Source organism: Giraffa tippelskirchi, chromosome 8, assembly GCF_054371585.1.
Source record: "Giraffa tippelskirchi isolate mGirTip1 chromosome 8, T2T-mGirTip1v1.2.pri, whole genome shotgun sequence".
NCBI classification, from domain to species: domain Eukaryota; kingdom Metazoa; phylum Chordata; class Mammalia; order Artiodactyla; family Giraffidae; genus Giraffa; species Giraffa tippelskirchi.
This window is the reverse complement of record NC_137282.1, coordinates 27161795-27188700: the sequence shown is the minus strand read 5'-3', so window position 1 is coordinate 27188700 and position 26906 is coordinate 27161795. Positions and strand designations below refer to the sequence as shown.

Sequence of the window (26906 nt, the reverse complement as noted above, 5' to 3'; positions counted from 1 at the left end):
CAAGGATGTAGACAGAGAGATATATGTAGGAAACAAGGAAACTGCAAAAATGGAAAGGAAAGGGACAGAAGAAGAGAGTAGAATGAAAACAGACCAGGCCATTTGTGAAGATGTTATCTACCCATCACTCCATGGGAAATAGATGGGGAAACAGTGGAAACAGTGTCAGACTTTACTTTTTTGGGCTCCAGAATCACTGCTGATGGTGACTGCAGCCATGAAATTAAAAGACGCTTCCTCCTTGGAAGGAAGGTTATGGCCAACCTAGATAGCATGTTTAAAAGCAGAGACATTACTTTGCCAACAAAAGTCCGTCTAGTCAAGGGTATGGTTTTTCCAGTGGTCATGTATGGATGTGAGAGTTGGATGCTGAAGAAAGCTGAGCACCGCAGAATTGATGCTTTTGAACTGTGGTGTTGGAGAAGACTCTTGAGAGTCCCTTGGACTGCAAGGAGATCCAATCAATCCATCCTAAAAGAGATCAATCCTGGGTGTTCATTGGAAGGTCTGATGTTGAAGCTGAAGCTCCAATACTTTGGCCACCTCATGCGAAGGGTTGACTCATTGGAAAAGACCCTAATGCTGGGTAGGATTGGGGGCGGGAGGAGAAGGGGACGACAGAGGATGAGATGGTTGGATGGCATCACCGACTCGATGAACATGGGTTTGGGTAGACTCCGGGAGTTGGTGATGGACAGAGAGGCCTGGCGTGCTGCAATTCATGGGATCGCAGAGAGTCGGACACGACTGAGCGACTGAACTGAACTGAACTATCTACCCAGGGGTGGGGCAAAGTGAAGCCAATTTTTGTTGCTGTTCTGTCTCTTAATCGTGTCCAACTCTTTACAACCTCGTGGACTACAACATGCCAGGCTTCACTGTCCTTCACCATCTCCCAGAGTTTGCTCAAACTCATGTCCATTGAGTCGGTGCTGCCATCCAACCGTCTCATCCTCTGCTCCCCCTTCTCTTTTTGCCTTCAATCTTTCCCAGCATCAGAGTCTTTTCTAATGAGTCAGCTGTTCCCATCAGGTGGCAAAGTATTGGAGCTTCAACATCAGTCCTTCCAATGAAGGCTGAGGATTACTTTCCTTTAGGATTGACTGGTTTGATCTCTTTGCAATCCAAAGGGCTCTGAAGAGTCTTCTCTACCACCACAATTCGAAAGCATTGATTCTTTGGTGCTTAGCCTTCTTTATGATTCAGCTCTTACGTCTGTACATGACTATTGGAAAAACCATAGCTTTGACTATACGGACCTTTGTTGGCAAAGCAGATGTCTCTGCTGCTTTTTAATATGCTGTCTCAGTTTGTCATAGCTTTTCTTCCAATGAGCTAGTGTCTTTTAACTTCATGACTGCAGTCATCATCCTCAGTGATTTTTGGAGCCCAAGAAAATAAAGCCCTTCACTGTTTCCACCGCCCCCCCCTTCTATTTGCCATGAAGTGATGCCCCTTCCCTTTAGCAACCCTCAAAGAGCTGATGGCTTTTTTCCAGCTGAGTGGGGAAGCTGGTTGTGTAAATTGCCCAAAGGGCTATTGAAATCCATCTCCTGGAGGATTCTGGAACATGTCTCTATTTGAAGAGTCTAATAATTGTGACAACGACAAGTATCACCTACAGGACGCTGAGTGATGATAGAAACCTGGAAATTCAGGGTTTTGTGATTCACATACTGCAGAATACATGCCTCCTGGTTTTTCTTTCCTTCCAAGAAAACATCCCTTTGATATGTTCTGGCTGCAAAATTGGAAAGTGTGGCTTGTCTTGTTTTGTTTGGATTTAGTTTCCCTAAAGAGAAATGATCCATAGATTCTTGTAGGGATAGAAAGTTGTCATGCGAAGTGTGGATGTTCCTATAAATCATCTGGCCCTTAATTATTGGCATGTCTGACACTTGAGTGATATGTAGATTCCAAGAAGAGTTTACTGTTTTCTTTCTTCCAAGTTTCAGAAAGACAAAAAATTACCAGGAAGTGGTGATAATAAACTTCACTATATTTTTAAGATTCTTGTTTTTATTAAAGGTGAATAAAGCTCATGAAAATAATCCCCATATTGATGCTCCTTATATCTTCATCATCACTTAGCTATTTTGTGAGGCAGATTTATCTATCTATGTATAATCATAGATATATTTCTCTCTGTTATTCTTAGTCCTTTTGTTTTTTTTAGGATGAGAGGTTTTTTTAAATTAAATTTTGTTTGTTTATTTATTTCTGGCTGTGCTTGGTCTTTGTGCTCTGTGTAGGCTTTCTCTAGTTGCGAGTGTGGGATACTCTAGTTGTGGTATGTAAGCTGCTACTTACGGTGGCTTTTCTTGGTGTGGAGCACGGGCTCTGGGGTGGATGGGCTTCAGTAGTTGCGGCACGTGGACTCAGCAGTTGCAGCTCCCGGGCTGTAGAGCACAGGCTCAGTTGTTTTGGCGCATGGGCTTAGTTGCCCCGCGGTATGGATCAGGGATTGAACCGGTGTCTCCTGCCCTGGCAGGCAGATTCTTCACCACTGAGCCACCACAGAAGCCCTCTTAGTCCTTTTGTTAATGATTGGAAAAAGGTCAACAAATGAGCTTTTTGTTTTGTTTACTAAATGCAGTTTTTAATGCAGCATAAATATATTTGACAAATACTACTTTCATGTACCTGATTTTTTGCATGAAAATCATCTTTAGCTGTTTTTAAATGTTTGTTGTTTCAATGATAATTGAAATCTAAAGGAGAAAATAAACCCCCTCAAAATTGAGAATAACGATCTTAAGACAAGTATTTACAGCCACTGAAGTCAATATCTACATGGGGAATTGCACAGAAAGGAGCAAGAAGCCACTGAATGTGAAGTAAGAAGTTTCTGCAATGGTTACATTTTATAATCTCCCTTTGACACCTGTCTAATTCCAAGAGCAAAATAATTTTTGACTCATCACTGGCTAATTTGAATGTATCTTGTGGTCTACATGAAGTCAAGTCGCCCAGGAATTTATAATCCAGGAAGCATTTTGAAATCTCTTTGGAGTGCTATATGGTTATTTCATCCACAATTACCCTCTTAACAGGAGAATGTTACCAAGTTAACTGTGCCAGAAAGAGAATGAGAGCTAATTCAGCCAAGTGATAAGAAACTCGGAATAAATAATTTTATTTTAATCTCCGTTCTTCTAAAATATTTTTAGAAAGATGTTGGAAAAAGTCATTTAACATCCTTTCACCTACTCATGAAATAGACTATAGTCATGGCTTCCTAGGTGACACAGTGGTTAAGAATCCTCCTGCCAATGCAGGAGATGCAAGAGACCTGGGTTTGATCCCTGGGTCAGGAAGATCTCCTGTAGGAGGAAATGGCAGACCACTCCAGTAATCTTGCCCAGAAAATCCCATGGGGGTCTCAAAAGAGTCGGACATGACTGAGTGACTAAACAACAATAATGCTTTATTTACAGCATAAGAATTTTGTGAGATCCAGAAATATTGTTCATAGAAATCAGGATGAAAATAAAAACTGGCTCACGTCTTATACCTTACAAAGTTAGACTTTGTTGAAAACTAAGTAGGAAATTAATTTTTAAGTTTCCCCCCTTTGTATTACATGCGGATTTGTGGTTATGAAACAGTCATAAACTTTCAGAGCTGGAAAGATCTTAGGAATAACCTGTTTTACAAATGAGAGCATTACGATCAAAACAAGTAAAATGGCAGGCCCAAATCCCCACATAGTTGAAATATACTCTAAGTAAGGTTGTTAACTTTCTGATAATTCATTCTTTTTCACACTCAAATAAGATTGAAAATCATGATCACACACTATCATGTCTTCTCTGAACATTTTCCTCTCCAGCCTTATGATCTGGAGTTTAATGTGGCAGAAACTTTTGTGTTCTTATGTGACAATGCCTCCCTCATGGTAGTCAGTTGGTCTAGGGGTGATGGTGATGATGGTGATGCTAAAAATAGCCATCACTTGTTCATGGCTTGCCACAAGCCATACACTCTTTGAGGCCCTTAAAATGCATAAATTTTTTCAATCTCTGTAACACTTCGGGATGGCTATCTATTCCAGATTTTCTAAATGGAGAGACTGAAACAGAGGTTAAGTAGTTTATCAAAGATCACACATCCGGCAAGGGGCAGAGCTGTAAATCAGTGTGGTTCTGGAATCTGTGCACTAAACAGGAGGCGCTAAGGGTGGTCAACCACACAAGACTGCTTAGAGGGTGCACCTCAGAGCAGTATTGCAAAAATATGTCTCGCTTTCATTGATTTAACCAATATTCACAACCACCTCCTCTGTGCCAGGCTCTAGACTCTGAGGCTTACAGTGAAGTGAAAGTCTCTCAGTCGTGTCCAACTCTTTGAGACCCCATGGACTATACAGTCCATGGACTTCTCCAGGCCAGAATACTGGAGTGGAGGTAGCCGTTCCCTTCTCCAGAGGATCTTCCCAACCCAGGGATCGAACCCAGGTCTCCTGCATTGCAGGCGGATTCTTTACCAGCTGAGCCACCAGGGAAGATGTACTGAGGCTTACAAGTAGGGAACAAAAAATTAAATATAGGTCCCATCCTGAGAGAACGTACATTCTCGTGGAGAGAAGCAGAAAGTAAAGAAACAAGCAAGTATGATAGTCGTAAGTGCTCTGTGTTGTGGTGTGCGGTGCCACAGAGCTGATCTTTGGGAGGAAATGTGGAGGTTGAAGCTTGGATGGTGAGACAAACCAGCCACGTGAAGATTTAGGGCAGAGTGTTCTTGGCTTGTAGCAAAGGCAGGGGGCAGAAAGGCACTTGTTGCATTGGAGGGACAGAAAGCGGACCCCACTAGCTGGAAGGAGAGTTAGGGGCAGTGTGCGCGGAGAGGTCGGCTGGGCTGACAGATTTGGACTGCACTCCAAATCACCTGCTATTTGGCATTGCCATCTCGATTTCTAAGAGGGAGCTCAAATCTAGCATGGCCAAATTCTTACTGATTCTCTTATCCCCAAGTTTATCTCTTCTCCTATCTTTTCATCCACACAGTTGCTCAAGACTGAAACCTATAAATTATTCTTGGTATTTCTTTTGCCCTCAGTTTCCACATTCAGTCCAGCACAGAGTTTTGTAAATTTTATCTCCAAAATTATCTGGTATTGCTCCACTTTTCACCTTTACTGAGATCTTCATGTTTCTCATCACCGTCATTACAGTATGGAATGCAAAAGCCTTCTAATTGGTGTTCTGCTTTCTACTTTTGCCCCAATTAATAATTTTTAAAAAGTAAGAGGGCGTGATTTTTCAGTAACCAGCAAATCACATTTTATTCCTGATCAAAAATCTTTCAGTGACTTCTATTACCTGTAGGTTCAAATGAATCAAATTAAAATCCTTCACCATAACCTACAAGGCACCTATATTCCCCCCATCTTCATCTCTGTTTTCCTCCTTCTCATTCACTGTGTTCTAGCCAACAGGTACTGACTGTCTTATACCATTGTCTGATCACATTCTTGCCAAGGCCTCTTCATTACACCCAATCTAAAGTAATTCATTCCTAGGCACTTTTTTAAGCATTATTGCTTTGTTTTGTTTTCCTAGAAATCTTTGATCATACTTGAAATTATTTTGTTTACACAAGTACCCAAGAGGGGGCACTACACCTGTTTAGTTTCACCACTGTATCCTAGCACCTAGAACTGTCAGCATAATGTAGAGGCTCAGTCAATATTTGTTCAATATATGATCCCTTACCTCTTCAATTCTTCAACACTGTGTTTATTATTATACTGTTAGCCTGAACAATGAAGGCCCAGGAACTGGTCAGGCAGAGACGGATATGTCCTCTATAGACAGAAGATAGGAATAGCCCATGATTATATTAATATTGTATGCCAGTAATTAATAATAAACCCATTTTGAGTTTTCTGATGTGCTTTGGTGTATCATCCAATTTAACCTGCCAACCACCTTGGAATGTGTACTATAATAGTGTTTTTTATAATGTTGTTTGCCTTTCTGTCATCTCCTCCTTATGGGAGCAGCCTTTCCTTATTCTGCAGTTACTCTGCAGAAATCTTGTGGTTGGGTGGAATTGATCTGCTCCCCAGGACCAAATGCTGGCTGAACCCATGGCCTGAACGATCATAATTACTTTTCTTCTTGAAACCACAATTGGTTCAGGGCTGGTCACATGACCCAAGCATGACTAATTGCGCTGCCCTGGGAAAGTTGCTATTTTTTGTTTCTCTGTTAGTTCCAGAATTACATAAGTCCTCTCAGCTCATGGTACAAAAAAAAAACAAACACACACACACACACAGAAAAAATAGCCAGCAACTTTCCCACCACATATATAGGCACTAGGTCCTGGCTGGGAATGAAGCCAACATGAAGAAAACAAGTCACTAGCGATGGAGAGAGAGAGAAAGAACCATTATTTGAGCAAATGGACACCGCTCAAGTTAGCGGTTAGCATCTTAACACTCTGGGTAGCCTGCCATAATAAATTCCTTTCTGCACTGAAACTAACTTGAATTGCATTTCTAAAGCTTGCATCCTATGAAATCTTAACTAGGTCAATTATTTTTCTCATTTTACACTGTGATATAGCTCAGAGAGAAATTAAGAAATTTGCCAGAAAGAAAACCTTGGAGGAAGCCTTTCTGACTTCAGGTCCTGTGGTCTTACTTATCAGTAGATCACCACCCTCAGAAATCTTCATGGATTACTCCGTGAAGTTTCACCTTCATGAAATACTCCTTTCAAAAGTTTACTCTAATGGCAAATAGAATAGGTCTGATATGGACTAACATTACAATTGTTTTGATGATTTTTTTTCTACTCTAAATAAAATATTTCTGCATTTTCTTTCTTTGGTGTATATCCAAGTTTCCACATAGGAAAAAAACACGTTACATTAGCATAATGCTTTGAATTTTATTTTTGTTCTGATTTTCTCAAAACTTATTTTTTTAGTAACTGGAATGAAACTCAGCTAAGTGATGGAATTGAAAGCAATTGAAAATTATGTAGAATTATATAGATGTCAAGGGAAAGGTTCATAACACTTGGAAATTGATACAATTAAAGTAAATGTGTAAAACTGATTACCAAGAGAGTGAACCATCTTTTATGAAAGTAAAATATAAAAAATTATCCTCTCCTATATTGGTTGCATTTTGAATTACACAGAATGAACATGAAAGGCTAATGGACTAATGGGTAGAAAAAAAGAAAGATATATTCTCATTTCACACTGTTGGTATTTCAGAATGCACAAATAGTCAAACTTCACATTAGCAAATGCAGAAATGAGAATGAATAAACTCAAATATTCTTTGACTTATAGGAAAGGTTGACTGAATTCAAAGTTTATGAATGCTGAATTGCACACTAGCAGCCTCATCATATATCATTTTGCTTTTTATAGATGGTTACACTGTCTATTCCATTAATCAAATCAGAAAATTGAATCATCTTAGATTCTTCCCTCTTTTCAGTTCATCTTCCCTGTCATTACCATTTCAACTTATCACTTTTGTCTTATACATTGCTTTTTTCAGCTTTATTGAGATATAACTGACAAAATTTAAGGTATTTGTACTATGTGATGATTTTATATACTTATACATTGTGAAAGGATTCCCCCATTAAGTGAACACAGTCATCACCCCACTTATTTGCTCACCCTCTTTCTCCATTTTTGGTGAGAGCATTTCATTTCCACCCTTTTAGCAGATTTCAATTATGAAATAGAGTGTTACCAGCTGAAATCCTCATATTTTATATATTAGGTCCTTCAGTTCAATCGCTCAGTTGTGTCTGACTCTTAGACCTTTTTCATCTTATAACTGAAAGTTTGTGGCCTTTTACCAACAGGTCTGTATTTCCCTCATCCTCTAGTGGTTCTTAACTGGTCACTGCTCCTAGTTCAGCATCTCTTGCTCCATCACTGGCTCATCCTCTTATTAGTCTTTTAGGATGGATTGATTGGATCTCCTTGCAGTGTAATTCCAACACCACAGTTCAAAAGCACCAATTCTGCGGTGTTCAGCTTTCTTCACCGTCCAACTCTCACATCCATACATGACCACTGGAAAAACCATAGCCTTGACTAGATGGACCTTTGTTGGCAAAGTAATGTCTCTGCTTTTAAATATGCTGTCTAGGTTGGTCATAACTTTCCTTCCAAGGAGTAAGCGTCTTTTAATTTCATGGCTGCAGTCACAATCTGCAGTGAGTTTGGAGCTCCCAAAAATAAAGTCAGCCACTGTTTCCACTGTTTCCCCATCTATCTGCCATGAAGTGATGGGACTGGATGCCATGATCTTAGTTTTCTGAATGTTGAGCTTTAAACCAACTTTTTCACTCTCCTCTTTCACTTTCATCAAGAGGCTCTTTAGTTGTTCTTCACTTTCTGCAATAAGGGTGGTGTCATCTGCATATCTGAGGTTATTGATATTTCTCCTGGCAATCTTGATTCCAGCTTGTGCTTCCTCCAGCCCAGCGTTTCTCATGATGTATTCTGCATAGAATTTAAATAAGCAGGGTGACAATATACAGCCTTGACATACTTCTTTTCCTATTTGGAACCAGTCTGTTGTTCCATGTCCAGTTCTAACTGTTGCTTCCTGACCTGCATACAGGTTTCTCAAGAGACAGGTCAGATGGTCTGGTATTCCCATCTCTTTCAGAATTTGCCACAGTTTATTGTGATCGACACAGTCAAAGGCTTTGGCATAGTCAATAAAGCAGAAATAGATGTTTTTCTGTTACTCTCTTGCTTTTTCGATGATCCAGCGGATGTTGGCAATTTGATCTCTGGTTCCTCTGCCTTTTCTAAAACCAGCTTGAACATCTGGAAGTTCATGGTTCACGTATTGCTGAAGCCTGGCTTGGAGAATTTTAAGCATTACTTTACTAGCGTGTTAGATGAGTGCAATTGTTTTCACCCCTCTCCTTATCTTCACAATCTGCTTTAACCACCGGAGAACTCAGCCTCCAGAAAATATCATACAGTTTCATGCCTTCATTATGCTGTATTCTTCACCTTGTTTTTACTAACTACCCCCACCCCGATTTCCGCTTGCCCTGTGTGCTGTGCTGTGCTTAGTCACTCAGTCGTGTCTGACTCTTTGTGACCCCATGGACTGTAGCCCACCAGGCTCCTCCATCCATGGGGATTCTCCAGGCAAGACTACTGGAGTGGGTTGCCATGCCCTCCTCCAGGGGATCTTCCCAACCCAGGGATTGAACCCAGGTCTCCAGCACTGCAGGTGGATTCTTCATCATCTGAGCCATGAAGGAAGCTCTACGTACCCTACCTCTGCCTATTACCTATTTTTTTCCCACCCAAAGTTCACATGAAGAAATATCCCAATCAAGCTTCAAATCTCATAAAAATATCCCCCAAATTGCTCATCTAGACACATGTAAAAAATTGATACTTCCTTTCCCACATTCTCAAAGATGTGTAGACTATGCTTTCTCATGATGCGTACCTGGTTAAAATGGAATCTCCATGAGAAGGAGCGTTATTCCTTCTGTATCTCTGAACCTTTGATGTCTAATGGAACCCCTGGAACACAGTGCTCCTGAAATTTTGTTGAATGGCTGAGTGAATATCTGCTGCTGCTGCTAAGTTGCTTCAGTCGTGTCCGACTCGGTGCAACCCCATAGACGGCAGCCCACCAGGCTCTGCCATCCCTGGGATTCTCCAGGCAAAAACACTGGAGTGGGTTGCCATTGCCTTCTCCAATGCATGAAAGTGAAAGTGAAGTCGCTCAGTCGTGTCCAACTTTTCATGACCCCATGGACTGCAGCCCACCAGGCTCCTTCATCCATGGGATTTACCAGGCAAGAGTACTGGAGTGAGTTGCCATTGCCTTCTCCAGAATATCTGCAGCATCCATGTTAAGGATAGAAGCCTCCATATCTCCTCTTAAAATTATTTCTTTAATTATTTAGACATATTATATAGCTTGAAACTTTAAGACAGTCTTGGTAATATTCAAGTCCTCTTGGAATTCTTGATGATGCTCTTTTGTATCTTCTCAAATTACTTCATGACTTGGAGCTGAATAACAACAGCCATGTATGTGTAATTAATAAAATATGCAAATAGTTTGCATCATTATCTTTCAGCCTACAAACAAGAATGAATAATTGTTACATTTAATGTGTTTGGTTGCATATCTTTCTTCAAATGACTCTTTCGCTCCAAATTAATTATATATCTCATTACTCCATTCATTCATCAAACATTTTTAGCCAGACATACAGATATCAGGAAGAACAGACCTTCCTTGTTATGCATTAAATCCTCAGGCCTTATTCATCTTATAGATGAAAGTTTGTACCCTTTTCCAACCTTCTCTTATTTTCCCTACACCCCCTTCCCATGACAACCAGTTTTCTATTGTCTTGTTTTATGTTTGACATTTTTTCTTAGATCCCACATATAAGTGATCCCATGCAGTATTTGTCTTTATCTGGCTAATTTCACTTAGCTTAATGATCTCAAGGCCTATCCATGTTGTCACAAATATCAGGATTTCCTTCTTTTCTCATGTCTGAATAATAGTCTGTTGTATGTATATACCTCATGTTTTGTCTATTTATCTGTTCATGGACACATGTGACTGTAGCTGATAACTCTGTATTGTATAATTGAAAAGAACATGCAGTCCAGGAGACAGCACTAGGGAAGAATGTTGAAGTTGTTCTGCTTAGTAGAACATTTGCCTACAGAGTACAGGATTCCAACTTTAGATCACTGGCCTGAAATTTCTTTTTTGGGGCAGCTTCCCAAGATGGTTGGGCGTTCTATCTGGAGTTACCTGATTCCCAGTTTATTTGCTGTGGAGAAGGCCTGTGCAACTCGCACTATGGCAGGATATCCTGGAGGGGAGTTGGTATTTCAGTGTGGTTTTGCAGAATACAGTCAGCCCTCCATATCTGAGGGTTCTACATTCAGCTAACTGCAGATCAAAAATATTTGAAAAAAATTCCAGAAAATTCCAAAGGGCGAAACTTGAATTTGCTACATGCTAGCAACTATTTGTGGCTTCCCAGGTGGCTTGGTTGTAAAAAATCTGCATGCACTCCAAGAAACACAAGTTCAATCCCTGGGTCAGAAAGATCCCCTGGAGGAGGAAATGGCAACCCACTCCAGTATTCTTGCCTGGGAAATCCCATGGACAGAGGAGCCTGGTGGGCTACAGCCCGTGGGGTCCCAAAAGAGTTAGACAGGACTTAGGGACTAAGCAACAATAACAGCAACTCTTTACATAGAATTTGCATTGTATTAGGTATTATGGCAACCCACTCCAGTACTCTTGCCTGGAGAATCCCATGGACAGAGGAGCCTGGTAGGCTGCAGTCCATGGGGTCGCTAAGAGTCGGACACTACTGAGCGACTTCACTTTCACTTTTCACTTTCATGCACTGGAGAAGGAAATGGCAACCCACTTCAGTATCCTTGCCTGGATAACCCCAGGGACAGAGGAGCCTGGTGGGCTGCCGTCTATGGGGTCGCACAGACTTGGGCATGACTGAAGTGACTTAGCAGCAGCAGCAGGTATTATAAGTAATCTACAGATGATTCAAAGAATGTGTATAGGTTACATGCAAATATATGCCATTTTATATAAGGGACTTGAGTATTTCAGATTTTGGTATTCCCTGGGGTCCTGGAACCAATCCCCTGCAGATATTGAGAGAGGATTGTATCCTACTTACAGGGAAAAGAATAGGCCTGAATTCAACACTTTTAAGTCCTGCAAGAGAGGAGTTGAGATTCCTGCCTCTCTACCCATCACTTTTTTGTTCTTTGTCAAGTGGATTAAATACAAATCTGATTGGCCACATTTACCTATTGTTTGCTTCGAAAAGTGAAAGTGTTAGTTGCTCAGCTGTGTGCTCTCTTTGTGACCCCATGGACTGTAGCCCCCCAGGCTCCTCTGTCTATGGAATTCTCCAGGCAAGAATACTGGAGTGGGTTGTCATTTTCTAGTGCAGGGGATCTTCCCAACCCAGGGATCAAACTCAGGTCTCCTGCACTGCAGGCAGACTCTTGACCATCTGAGCCATTAGGGAAGGCAGATTTATTAGCTTCCTATTTCTTAGAGTTGGCTGGACAAGAAAGACAGCAGATATTAATATCTTTTCTCTTTTTTTATATTTTATTTTTATTTATTTATTTGGCTGTGCCAGGTCTTAGTTGTGGCACACAAGGTCTTCAGTCTTCCTTGCGTCATGTGGGACCTTTAGTTGAGGCATGTGAACTCCCAGTTGGGGCATATGGGATCCAGCCCCCTGATCAGGGATGGAACCCCAGGCCCCCTGCACAGGAAGCACAGAGTCTTAACCACTGGATCACTAGGGAATTCTGTCTCTTCTTTTCTTTGTATGTAAACACTGGTTGCTTTAGTTTCTTGTGGCCATCTGGTGGTAAGATTCATTGTTGGGAGGTGAATAGATTCCACTTGGGTCTAGTTTGAACCATCTGCTCAGTTCACTTTACCAAATAATAACTGGGTTTTCTAGTTTTGCATAGTTAATAACTAGATGACCTTTTGACTTCCTTTTTATATCTACCACTTAGATACCCCATTGCAGAAGAGATGGCTGGGTCATGACAAGACCCAGGTGTCCTTTGAAACTCTGGAAAAAATCATATCTTATTGCCCTTAAAAGAATCTCTATAGCCATATATGCTCCTCAATCAATAGGAAATAATAAAATGATTCTTGGTTATAGATCTATGCACAGTGGCATAATCAGAACAACTAGACACATTCTACTTTTCATTTTTCCAATTATTTCATGTTACTTGTGACTGATTTGATCATAATTTGCAATTTATATGAGATTCTTCCCCTTTCTCTACTGCAGCAGACTTACAGACATGACCCATTCAAACTACATGGAGACCAGGCCATGGTCCCAGAGATGATCTTGCTTGTCAGAAGATAGAAACATTCATCTGAAAGCCTTTTAAGGCATTCAAAGAATGGGAATCAATTATTTCTCTTCAGGGAGGAACTGGTAAAATTGGAGCAACTATTTTATTATATATAACTAAAGCTCTTGAATAGAGCTATTGTCAGACTGTAGGAATAATTATTAGGGGAAATGCTAAGCTTTCTTCATTAAAGACGTGTAGGAATTATCTCTGTTAGACAGAGTTCTTTCTGAAATAAACAGCATTACTTATATGTAATGCTGTGTGTTTCCTTTCAAAATACTATGCCACGTTAATTTTTCTATGATTATATTTGACAACTACATTTACCATAAAAATTATAACTTAAAAACCCGTTTTTCTCCAATACATACAGTGATGGGAGTTTGTAACCTATGTACTCCTTTCCTAGTAGAGTTAATGATGACACCATTACCCAAAATGCTCAATATACCAACTGTTTCATTATACCCATTACTTGATCAACAAAACTGCTAGCTTCACAAAATGTAAAGGTTTGTACATAAATGGAGAGAGACTATGGTTTCTAGATGTTTTAGCCTCTTTACCTCAATTAAGAAAAATCCTCATAGCCCCATTCATTTCCTGAGAAAAAACTGTGTGTGTGTGTATGTGTGTGTGTGTGTGTGTGTGTTTGGGGGAAGAGGGAGAAGAAGAGGACAAAAGGATGACAGTCATTAACTTCTACAAATCATTTTTACTGCTTCAAAAATAAGAGGTCTGTTTGTTTCTGTAATACAAATATACAAAACACACACTTCTGTTTTATCTTTGTTTTCTTGGAAAAGAGTATACCTACCTTAATTTTCCTTTCATCTTTGAAATCCCTTTCTTCAGATAGTTGATCACACATTATGATTGTGTGATGGCTTTGCAAATTTGCAGGTGGTTATTACAAATTGTATACTTTGTATTTCAGTTCCAAACCTCAAATGATACATAATTTCTTGGGTTATTATTATTTGGCAACTTAGCATTTTCTAAAGAGTTGCTGCTTAACAACTATTTGGGTATATAATATGATAAAACATTTTCAGTAAGTTAGATAAGAATATAAATAGCATTAACAGAACAATTTGCTCTCTGAACCTCTGCTGATTTTACGAGGTCCTTTGGTGTTCATTAATAAAACACTATAGTGCCTATCAAAGATTCACTTGACTTTTTCCAGATTTTCTTTCGCAAAAACTAAAACACTATTCATTGAAAGTATACAACTTTTACTTAATGTAATATTGCCCAAATATAAAGTTTTTAAGCTTCAAATATTGTATTACAACTGATATGACTGATAAGTAAATATAAATAATTCATGTGCATGCATTTATATGTATACATATGATAAACTTACAAAAAATATTAAAAATATGAAGATTCTTCGTGCCAATCTGGTGACTAGGCATAGAGAGAAAAATGATTTAAGATAATATCTTTCCTAACACACTAAAGATTCAAACATGTACCCAAATCCAAATCAAGTATTTAGAATGTTGGAAGGAAAAACAGCCATTTGTTTTCTTACACTTGTACTCTATCCAGTTCAAGATTGGAAGCAAAAATTATAAACTACTGGGAAATTGCTATGTTGGGTCATGGAGTCTAACCCCAAATTACAGACCATCTTTATCCTGATCATCATCTCTTATTTACTAACTAAATTACTTCCAGAAGTCGAATCATTCTTCAGTAGTAAATGAGACACTTAGGAAGATGCATATAGTGTTTAGAATCCCTGAAAGAACCCCATGTCCTGGGTGGGGGTGTTTTACTCTGCTTTGCTGTTCTCTGGGTCTTCACCAAACATCTTGGATGTATCTACCCAACTGGAACAGCTGTCATAGCCATGCTTCTGAATATACTCAGTAATGGGGTCTCTCCACTTTCTAGTCCTACAGTGCTGGGAGAACCTTAGTAATCTTAGGGTATAGTCTCGACTCTGTGCTCTGTACCCTTACAATAGTAGCAAGACTGTCTCTTATGACCACGTAATGATGTTAAACCACTTCTGCAGCCTGGGTCTCTAAAAGTAAACTACAAGATAACATATTTTCTGAAGAGGAAGTATGCTTTTTGTGCTGCAGAGTTTTTCTCAAAATATACTTTTCGGTAACTATACAAATGCTGTGTATTTGGATTAAAATAAGAAATATTCAATCGACAAATTCCAGATGCTTATTTGTGGTCATGTAGATCTCTCCAAAAGTGAGGTTTTAATAAGAAAGACAGTTTTGAGGAATCATCTTCCTTTTTCTACCCTATTTTTCTTGGCATATTAAAGTTTCATGAGTTTTTAGATGGAGATACATGGAGAGTTCTACAAAAATTTTGACTGTGATGTCACATGATAACATATTTTTGCTTTCAAATATTATATTTTGATTAAAAAGTTACAGTCTAACATTCTTATAGTTTTGCTTTTTCCTTTGTTTCTTTCTACTTCCCATCTTTCATCAACTTGGAACATACCCAAAGTAGAGGAAATTGACATTAAGGTTTTCATTTTGTTCCAAGAATACCTTTCCTCTTTTTTTCCTTCCTCCCCTTTTTTCCCTAACTCCTTTCTTCCCTTCCTCCCTCCTTTTCTCTTTTCCCCTTTATCTTCTCTGTTTATTTTAATGTTCACAAGAGTAGAAAGCAAGCTCTCATGTCAGTATATAGAATTCACATTTTCTAATGTTGTGCTTGGGAAATAAATGGAACTTCTAGGGGTTAGACAGAGCTAAGCCTGAGCCTTTAAACCATGTGAAAATGAAGAGTGCTAATTAAGTCTGTTGAGATGTGTGTGTGTAGAAAATGGCTTTACAGAGTCCAGCCTATTTGCTGGGCTTTTTGTTTGAGGTCATTTTTTTTTTTTTTCCTTGCACGTCAGGGTGATAGTTTCAAAAGTTCTTTTGCACCAATCAGTAACAGGCCACCACAGTAAAATGAACCTTTGGTTTGCTTCATCTGACTGCCCCGTTTGCCTTCCCTCAGATGCCATCAACACAAAAACTGAAACATAGCCAACTCTGGGTCAAAACATACAGAATAATTCCTGTAATGGAAGGAAACATTCCCGTGCCCAGCTTGACTCTCTACCTTCTGATTTCTCTGGATCCACTTTAGCATTTTCTAGTGATGAAAAGGCAGTTCTTGTTAGGTTCTTATCACCGGTGCCTGCAGAGTTAAGAGGCGAGGAAGAGGAATGCACTTTATGTGCCTCTAGAGTCCTGCAGTCTTGGAGGAAGGTTGCAGGTTACCAGGAGGCCGAGTTCAACACCTTGCTTTACCCTTTTCAAAAAATGCTGTCTTTATGTAGCGTGACTGCTGAGCCCTCAGGGCAGTCAGCTGGTGCACCCTGGTTGAGCAAAGGTCATGAAGGGGTGAGTGGAGGATAGGGAGACCTTTTAATACATATTTTGTATACTTCAGATCACTAATCGGAGCTCTACAAATATATCAACTTGAATATCTACCCCTGGGGCTATATTTCTGTTATTGAGGTTTCTAGTAAGAGCAAGAATAAAAAAATTAAGACTTTCTTTAAAAAAAAAAAACACCTGACTGATAGAAAAATGCATAAGTATGGCACATTGGTTTTGTATGTTTTAAGCTAGACAAAGAAAAATAAACTTGGTTCTGTGTATGTCATTGAGAGAATAAGTAAATTATCAAGAAAGTGAAAAAGCAACAGAGAAAAGAAATTGTCCAAGAAGGAAAGAAATGCTATATATACACAACTTGCCCTTAACTTTATGTTTGTGGCACATGTAGCTTCTTGTAACATTATTTTGAAACTGTTCAGGTTGTGTCAAAGCTGCCATATTTAAATAAAAATTAAAAATTCCCTAATGTGACCACTTTTTAAAAAGCCCAAGGATATTCTGATACTTCAGTAAAATTCCAATACTTGACTATGTCCCTCCATTTTTACACATGTTATTTTATGTAATTATTATATGTTATCTTGCTGGGGAATTCTTGTCAGTTTTCATTTTATATGAGAGAAAGTTACATCTCACAGAGGTTTTAGCCTTTGGTCCTAGTTAATAGTCTTAGTAAAGAGGAGGCCCAAGGCTGAGGTAGTTCTCTTCGTATCTCTGAAACTCTTTTGTATGTTTGGAACTTATTTTGTATTTTATTACAAACATTTTTTTTCTTACAGTTTTATTGAGATTTAATTGCCATACATCACTGTATAAGTTTAAGGAATACAGCATAATGACATGACTTACCTACATCATGAACCGTGACCAGTGAGTTTAATGAACATCCCTCATCTCATATAGATACAAAAGAGAGGAGAAAACAATAATTTCCCTCGTGATGAGAACTCTTAGGGTTTACTCATTTAACTTTTATATATAACCTATAGCGTATATGTAATATATGAAAGTTACTCAATGGACATGAGTTTGAGCAAATTCCAGGAGACAATGAAGGATAGGGAAGCCTGGCATGCTGCAGTTCATGGGGTCGCAAAGTCAGACATGACTTAGCAACTGGACAGTAACAGAACACACAGCAGTGTTGTTCAATAATACATTTAAAGATTTAAAATGATTTATATTTATCTTTATTAAAGATAAATTATATTCATCATGTTGTACATTACATCCCTAGAGCTCATTTGTCTTATAACTGGAAGTTTGTACCTTTTGATGGCCTTCCTCCAATTCCCCATCCCCACCTCTGCCCACTTCTTTACCTTCTCCCCACCACCCTGCCCACCTCTTTGTTCTCTGTATCTCTGACACTGTTTCTGTTTTGTTACATTTGTTTATTTGTTTTGTCTTGTTTAGATTTCCACATATAGTGAAATTGTGCTATTTATCTTTGACATATTTCACTTAGTCCATGTTTAGAATTTGTTGATGAATGCAACTGTCCTTTTTTTCTTCTCATTGTAATATTGCCACAGTGACCACAAAAGAAGCAAATTGACTCAGAGCTCTTTAAGACTTTCTCCTCGACCACTGACTTATCTGGGGGTCTCTGAGCTATCTCCACAGTGAGCTCAGCAGCTCAATGAAATTGGAAGGATTATAAAGGGCCGTATCGGGCATGGAGCAAGGAATCCACGGAGCATCAATTAGCTGCAACATGCCAATAAAGAGGGATCCAGTGCTTCTCTGACTCTGCCAGCATCTGCAGCCTCTCATGCCCATGAGAGGTGTGTTAGACACATTGAACTTGGCTCAGCCTTTCTGCTCAGCTGGAAGCAAATTGTAACAGAGAGATACATACTGTGAGATGCTTGACCTTCTACAGCAAGATGGTAAATGTAAAAGGAGAGAAGTACTCTAGGCAGCTCATGCCTTTCAAATGAATGTGAACTTTCTTTCAAATAAGAAGATGCTTGTATGTAGTAGCATTTTTTTTTAAAAAAACAGGTGTGCACAGGTGTACAACAATACAGGAAAAAAAAAAACAAGGCAAAACCAACTTGAGAAACTTTGCTATTTCTTTAATTCAAATTCACCTACAGACTCTAGTTAAAAATATGATTGAATTGGTAATGGAGTAGAAATTAAAACACATGACTAATGTTTGTGCATTTTGGCAAGCTCACCAAATATCAGTGACTTTTTGGATTGAACCATTTTGTCCCTTCTGCAAATTCTTGCATTTTAATTCTATGTAGGCATACCAGAAATAGAGGCAAAAATGAAAGAAAACAAAAATAATCACAAATCCAAAGGTACTAATATCGCCATCAAATGGAATTTCAAAATGTAGAAGCAAAAGAGAAATTCCTCCTCATTGTGTTCATATCTGTGCATAATCTAATTGAAACATATTAAAACTGACAAACTATTTTTAAGAAGAATGAGACAGAAACAACACGGTGAGTGGTTTAAAGAAAATGAAAAGACTTGTGCTCAGTAAAACCATCCTTACTTGAGAGGCAAAGCTGTTATAATGCAGGCAGTCAACAAGATTTCCTGTGCATTGTAAATACTGCTGCAGTGAATATTGGGGAGCATGTGTGTTTTTGAATTATGCTTTTCTCTCAATATATGCCCAGTAGTGGGATTGCTGGGTCATATATTAATTCTATTTTAGCTTTTTAAGGAACTTGCATACCGTTCTCCATAGTGGCTACACCAACTTACATTGCCACCAACAGTGTAGGAGGGTAGTGTTTTCTCCACACCCTCTCCAGCATTTATTGTCTGTAGGTTTTTTGATGATAACCATTCTGACCAGGGTACATGATACCTCATTGTAGGTTTGATTTGCATTTCAAATTAAAAAAAAAAAGACTGTCTAAGCTTTGGGATCTATAAGCTCTGCCCTTTTCTAAGTGACAGGGGGCAAAGTCACTAAAATTTTTTTTAAATTAATTTTTACTGGAGTATAGTTGTGTTACAATGTTGTGTTAGTTTCAACTGCCCAGCAAAGTGAATCAGCTATATGTATACAAATAAACTTTGAACCTTGTTTTCAATATACATTAAAAAGGCGGGAAATACTATACGTGAGAGTACACAGACTGGGAGGCAGGTTACTGGTGTGTGGTTCTATTATTATTGTTTATCAATAGATATCTGCACTTCCATATTCTAGTGACTAAAAAACCTAAAGACATTGAAGCACTGGCATCATGGTTATTAGTATTTTTAGACAACTAGCTATAGTATTCTTGCCCCCTAACACTGCAATTTCTTGCTCTATTTCTGCAGCTCAGTGACAGAAGTTCAGAATTATTCCTGGCACCTTCTTGGAAGTATTTCTGAGTATTAAAAAGCAGAGACATCACATTGCTGACAAAGGTCCATCTAGTCAAAGCTGTGGTTTTTCCAGTAGTCATGTACAGATGTGAGAATTGGACCATAAAGGCTCAGCACCAAAGAATTGATGCTTTCAAACTGTGGTGTTGGAGAAGACTCTTGAGAGTCCCTTGGACTGCAAGGAGATCCAACCAGTCCATCCTAAAGGAAATCAGTCCTGAATATTCATTGGAAGGACTGATGCTAAAGCTGAAGTTCCAATCCTTTGGCCACCTGATGTGTAGAACTGACTCACTGGAAAAGAGTCTGATGCTGGGAAAGATTGAGGGCTGGAGGAAAAGGGGGTGACACAGGGTGAGATGATTTAATGGCATCACAGACTCAATGGATATGAGTTTGAGCAAACTTCGGGAGATAGTGAAGGACAGGGAAGCTTGGTGTGCTGCAGTCCATGGGATCACAGAGACTCAGACATGACTGAGCAACTGAACGACAGTGAGTGGAAAATGCTCTAAGAAACTGCCCATCCTCACCCAGAAGCCTTTTCCAGGAGAGCAGTAAATGCCTACAGCTTTCTCATACTCAAAATCTCCCAACCACACCTACTACCTTTGTGGTCCCTTGGGACGGCTTTTCTTCCTGGACCATGATAAATCCCTGCCCCATTATTCATTTCACTCTCTGGCATACTATGGGATTCTGACATGGCTCTTTTTCTACAATCCAGATTCCCAAAAAAATAGAGATTTCCCAAGGCCCATTTCTTTTAGCACTTATTGCTGTGCATATTCCAAGTAGCAAAATTATCTCTGTGCAAATATTAGACATCTTTGTGTGTGTGTATAGCACGTTAGAAATGCAAAAAGTGAATGGTCAGAGTTTTTAAAAGAGCAACTAAAATGAAAACAAGTTATTGAAGTCTGGTTGAAATTCTGAAAGAGACCTGCAGAGGAAATTCTGATTCAAGGGGCTGCTGAGCCTCCATTCTTAGAGTCCTGGAAATGCATGCATTTTCTGATTCCTCTGAATACATCTGCCCTGCCCCCTACCTGCACCCCACACTCTGGGCTTGACCGGCAGCTGCTGACTCAGTCTTCAACTGGCTGCACGTGGTTGGAGGAACGTTAATTATTGCCTGTAATCTACACATTATCCTGGAGAAAATAACAAGGTAACTACTTGTTTAAGAAATACATTTATGGAGGTTAGTGCCGCAGTGAAGGGAATGGGCGTTTTGCGGGCAAGTATTCAGGCAGGGATGCGAACCCTTCTCTCTCACCCCCTACACAGGCACCCGAGACAGAGCTTCACCAAGCCAGAGAATGTCAGGGCTATGTTCTAATGCTGAAGGATCTTAGCACGTATCTGTTCCTGTCACAGGGAAGGAATCTGAGGCCTGAAAAGACTTAAGTTATTTGTTCAGTTTAACAGCAACGGTAAAATTTAATGGAGGAGCAAAAGAAAAGAAAAAAGTTCTGAAATTACCTTAAGGAGAGTTCTTCCTTAACATTATTAATTAGTTTTAATACTCCATTGACATTAACTTATATTTGTCTTTTTCTCCTGTTTCTTTGGGATGTGACACAGGATAAGATTCCATTCCCTGTATCTTGTAGGTGCTGAAATACAGCTCCCTGTGTACATTCTCCATTCTCAGGGATAGCTGATCCTGTCCTTGTAGTCCTGAACTTTTTAGCTTTCCTTAAGACATGGTAAATTAGGGGACAAAAGGAACTCCTTCTATATGACAGCAGCACTTTGGGGAGGCTGAACCTCTGACTCAAGGCTGAGTTATTATAAGAAAAACAGAAAAGGAAGGAAGAAGGTTTGCATTTCCCACTGTTGAAGACAGTTTGTCAGGATGAGACGCAGACGCAGCAACGTGTAGCGACTTGCTCTTCTCTTTGACGACAGAGAGGGCGAGGGTTTACCCGTGCTGTCTTCAAGGAATACACCTGGAATACAGAGTGACCCGGTGTTTCTGGAATGCAATTCTGTCTGAAAGGCCAAGAAAAGATGATAGGTTTTCAAGGCACATTTGCGTGTTCTCAGGCTCTCCTTCTATAACCTCAGTGGAGATGTTCCTGAAAAGCTGTCTACAGAGATAAAGAAATCTGGTTAAAATTCCATCATGTTTTTCTTTGGCCGGCACTGTGTAATTGAAGATGTCTTCAGAACAGAAACAGATCGTTGCTTTGTGTGGGGGAAGAAAAAAGCACACATCACATTGCGGAGAATAGCAACAGAGAAACTTGCCACTCCCCAGTCAAGGAATACGTCACTCTCACCTGCAGAGTTCCCACTGCCTGTGCCCCCTTCATCAAGTCAATTCTTCTGTTTTGCTGCCACCAGAGAAATCTTCCTAAACTGATCTGATTTTGCATCAGTTCTCAAAATCCTTTGGGTTGCTTTTTTCTTATTAGAAAATTCAAATTTAGTTCTGTTATCTCATCTCCCTTCCCCTTCTATGGTCAAAATCTCTTTTCCCTAGTAAGTCTCATTAAAAAAAAACCACACAAACTATTTTTAATTCCATGGAGTAGGGGAGGGAAGGCTCAACACAATTTTTTTTTCTTTTGCCCAGACCGTTCTATCCATTCTTCAAAGTTCTTTCCATTCTCCAAGGTCTAGTTGATCTGTTAGAGCTCTCAGCAAATAGATCTCTAATTTTCTTTCATGAAATGAATGTGTCCATCCAGTCTGGACCCTCTGCGTGGGTGCGGGACACACACAGTCACACGGGGCCCCAAGCTCAGAAGTGGCCAGTGCTTGGCTTCATACTCTGCTCTTAAAATTTGAACAAGGGCCTCTGCATTCTCATTTTGCTCTGGACTTGAAAGTTATACCACCAGCCTTCTTCTTGAACTCCTGGAGTTAATTTAACAATGCTATGTTTCTGCTCTAAACACTGCTTAGAGCAGTGTTTTGTTTTGAGCTATTTTTGTGCATATTTACCCCCACTAGAGAGGGAGCTCCGGAGAGTCAAAGATCTCCTTTGCTGTGTTTCCACAATACCTGGAAGAGCAGTTTCCACAGAGTGAAGACATTGATGAGAAGGCAAGAAGACGGCTCAGAACTCTTCAGGAAAGAATGAATCAAACCAACATCTGCAGAGAATAAAGGTAAAAAGTTTTGCAAACTTAAATGCACCAATCACTTGTGCTTTGTACTGTTATAAGGAAACCCAATCTAATCCTTACAACATGAAGAATAGGTACTACTATGGCGTGATTTCTCCAGGTGAGGAAACCAGAGCTTAAAGAGGGAAGGAGGCAGAGGTCACATAAGAAGTGACAGAGGGACTTCCCTGTTGGTTCAGTGGTTAAAACCCCACGCTTCCACTGCAGGGGACACGGGTTCCATCCGTGCTCAGAGATCTAAGATCTCACATGCTGTGTGGTATGGCCAAAAAAACAAAAACGTGGCCAGATCAAGAAAGGAGAGTCAGGTCTGGCTCATATAAAGTCAATGACTCTATGTTCTTAACTCCTAGAGGACTGTGAAAGTTTCAAGCAATTAAAAAAAAAAAAAAATCTAAGTAATTCTTTCCAGAACCAAGGCCAAAGCAACAAAATTGGTCTCTCTAGTAGTCCCAGCCCTGAGTTTATAAAATCTGCCTACAGACGCCCAGATTTAAGTTGTCGAACGAGTTTCTAGTAAGAAAACATTTTTTAGTTTACACAAACATTTTGCTATCTGCAGCCCCTCAAATGATTCCTTCAACAAACATACTATCTTTGTACTTTAACGTTGTTGGTGTGTTAGTTGCTCAATTGTGTCAGACTCTTTGCAACCCTATGAACTGCAGCCTACCAGGCTCGTTTAGTCCATGGAATTCTCCAGGCAAGAATACTGGAGTAGTTGGCCATTCTCTTCTCAGGGAATCTTCCCAAACCAGGGATCGAACTCAGGTCTCTTGCACTGCAGGCAGCTTCTTTACTGTCTGAGCTACCAGGGAAGCCCACTTACCTTTTGGTAATAGAATTCTATATGTAGAGAGAAAAAGTGTTTCAGAACATGAACACAGAAAATCTAAGGAGAAATGAATATTATAAAATCAACTGAGCAAACAAATCCAGCGAGAAGTCAAACCTGTGTCAGCTATCATACCAAGGAAGGCCATGGTTTTCCAACATTCACAGGCATACCAAATCCAGGGGAACTGACTACTAAGAGTTAGTGTAAAAAGACATTTTACTGAGTTGAGTCAATTAGCAGTTTTAACTCACTGATTATTAAATTATATTTCATATAATAAACAAGGCCTTCTGTTTTGCCCCTTAATCCAAATTTAAACCATGGATGAGATGCATACAGTTCCTTGAATGTATTACTTTAGGTAATATATGGTGGTAAAGAATGGTAAAGAATCTGCCTGCCAAGCAGGAGACCTGGTTTGATCCCTGGATCAGGAAGATTCCTTGGAGAAGGAAATGGCAACCTCCTCCAGTATTGTTGCGTGGGAAATCCCATGGGGTTGCAAAAGAGTTGGAGATGACCTAGCAACCAAACTTATCCTGATGTGTTTATGAGTTTGCATTAAACACATCAGGATATTTCCAAACACAATATACATATGCCATAGCTTTGGATATGTATTAATTTCTTTAGCACAAGGTTTTCAATAAAAACCTTACTGCATTTGTCTTTCCCATTTTTAAGATACTAAAATGTCCAAAATCCTCAGTCTTTTTACAGCTGTTGTCCACCTCAATCTTTTTCAGTAAAAGATACAGATTTTGCTTCTTCATTCTGGAGGTACAATTATTACCATGTCCTTGAGCTTCCTGGGGCTTTAAAGTTATTGTTTTAATTCTTAAGTAAATTGGTTTTCTCCTCCCAATCTCCAAAAGGCATAATATAAAGAAATAGAAGTTTGGCTTTCTACTTGAGCAGGGGTAAATACTATGCTAATATAGCATGTGTCCACTTTCATAATGTTGCTTTAAGCTATCTAGAGGCATCTTTATTCTCAATCCATGAATATCAAATTTCATTTTACAAAGTAATTTCTAAGTAACTCTAGAAACACATGTATCATGTTCCCATTTGGTCCTTGTTAGATATCTTTTTAATCCTAATTTTGGAAATTTAAAACCATTTGTACAAAGACTGATAATGGGTCGACATGGTTTTTACATCATATAAATGTTGATTTTGTTTGCAGTGGAGAATTTACAAGCAGTATCAGATCTCTTTCTCACCCAAGTCTTGAGTTAGGATGTTTATTGTTTTTCTAGCTAACTAATCATTTAGAAATAAAGACTCTTTTAACTACAAAAATGAAATGTACTGGACTTTCACCCAAGATAGTGAACAGGTCACAAGGCACCAGTGAAAACTGCCATATAAAGAACAACTGTAATTGTTGCATATATTTTTATTAATGCCAAACCAGTTGTGATCCAACCTATATTCACGTTTTAAGATGACAATAAAATGTTCAGAGATCTATTTCTCAATCAGTCACTGGGTAACTCATCTGTAACCCAGTTAATATGGGATCTGAAGGAAATCTGTTGTAGCAAATGAGAATAAAACCCGAGGTTCTTTAGACCCAGAAATGAAGAAACAATAACAACAATTGTACATATATTGTAAAAACCATTCCAAGAAAGAAGAGAATTCACATTTTACTCAACATTCACCTAGTATTCTTCTAGGTGCTGCAGATATTAAATAATTTAACTTTCACAGAACTAACAAGCAGGAATTCTTTGTTTTCTTGGCAGATAAAGAAACTGAGGACAGGAAGTCTGGTTTATCTGATTCTAAAACTTAACTTTCTTTCACCACACACTGGCAAGGATCATTTTGATCTTAAAATTGCTTCAAGATTTTTGGCATGTTGATCTTTACCTTCATAAGTAAATGGAAAAATCTGATATTCTGTACATGTTCACCCCCACATAGCAGATAATAAAAGGTTTTAATTTGTCTATGAATTCCTTAATGGCAACATTTATAATAATAGTCTGGACATAAGGAGGGATAACTCTTTTCAGCTCTCTGTGCAAAAATCCAGACAACGATTTCTCTTCCATTCCTAATTCTTCATCTATATGTGATATTTAAATTGAAGTCATCAGCAGATCATACTGGAAATCAGTTTGTGCCACAAGGCAAAATCAATTGACCGTATTAGAAGAAAGGTTAATAGTCACCTTCACTAACCCCAGCTTGGGTACCAGGTTTATTATCACCCTTGAAATAGAACCTGCACGATCAATTTCAGATATCAGAGACACACACTCTACAGGGAACCCATAAAAGAAAGCAGAGGAAGAAATAGCTCCACAGTTAGGAAAAACCACAGTTTTGATCATGCATGGAAAACATCAGATTAAACCCGGTATTTGGTATTGACTCAGCATACCAGCTTCTCCTAGCATTCCAGCTGAAGTTTAATCTTGGGCTAACTCCCTGGAGTGAGGCCTCTGCTCCTGTGGCACCCTTGCTGGCAGTACAGAATTGAACAGGTGCTGGCTTCAGGGGAGGCTTATGATTAGTTTCTTCAAATGTGCAAAAATAATGCATGTAGGAGAGCACTCATCAACAGCTTATCATTCAAACAAAATCAAGAAGAATGAGGTTTTCAAAATTTCTCCTTTTCCTATGATTTGATCTCAGATTTGATGAAAAGTTTGTTTTAGAAGGATTTTTTTTTCTCTGCCCCCAGCTTGGTCTTCAGTCCTCTGTCAAAGACTTGTTCTCATCTTCTTCCTTATCCCTTTTATTTCTGCACAGCTCTGTATTACTGAGGCCACAGAGGTCTGCTTTCATGACATCCAGACTGAGGCCGTGATAGACTTTTCTCTGTGTGCAGAGAGGCTGGAAGCAGAGAAGGTAATGTTGAAAGGGTCAAAGTGATCAGGGTGAGCTAGAGAAGGTGGCCAACTTACTTACCGCTGCCAGACCTCAGGTGTACCCTGGAAATCCAGGAGATAATATTGCACAGATGCCAAGAAATAGTGCATTCTCATACCCCAGTGGCAGACCAGCCATTGAGGGTCATTATTTCACCTTGTGGTTGGTGTCAAGAATGTTTATTTTAGGTGAATAAGGTTGACATATTCTACAGTATTTGAGGGAAGCAGACTTGTTGAATGAATGGATAAGAAAGAGAGATGAATTCCACAGATAAAGGCAGACGTCTACAGAAAGCACTTAGAGAGAATCTTCTATCACTATATAGACACTAAAAAAAAGCTCAGCAAAACCTGAGCAACCAAACAGAGCTGGTAT

The 26906-nt window shown here is 39.2% G+C and overlaps 1 long non-coding RNA gene across 1 annotated transcript in view; it reads left to right on the top strand.

Annotated features, from left to right (window-relative positions):
- The window catches only part of LOC145518098 (uncharacterized), a 72253-nt gene extending 50081 nt beyond the window's left edge, over positions 1–22172 (top strand). Inside the window, exons 5-7 of the long non-coding RNA XR_014062611.1 lie at positions 17849–18775; positions 19614–20832; positions 21249–22172. This is a non-coding gene — a long non-coding RNA (uncharacterized LOC145518098). The remainder of the gene's footprint in view (positions 1–17848; positions 18776–19613; positions 20833–21248) is intronic.
- The last annotated feature ends 4734 nt before the right edge of the window (positions 22173–26906 follow it).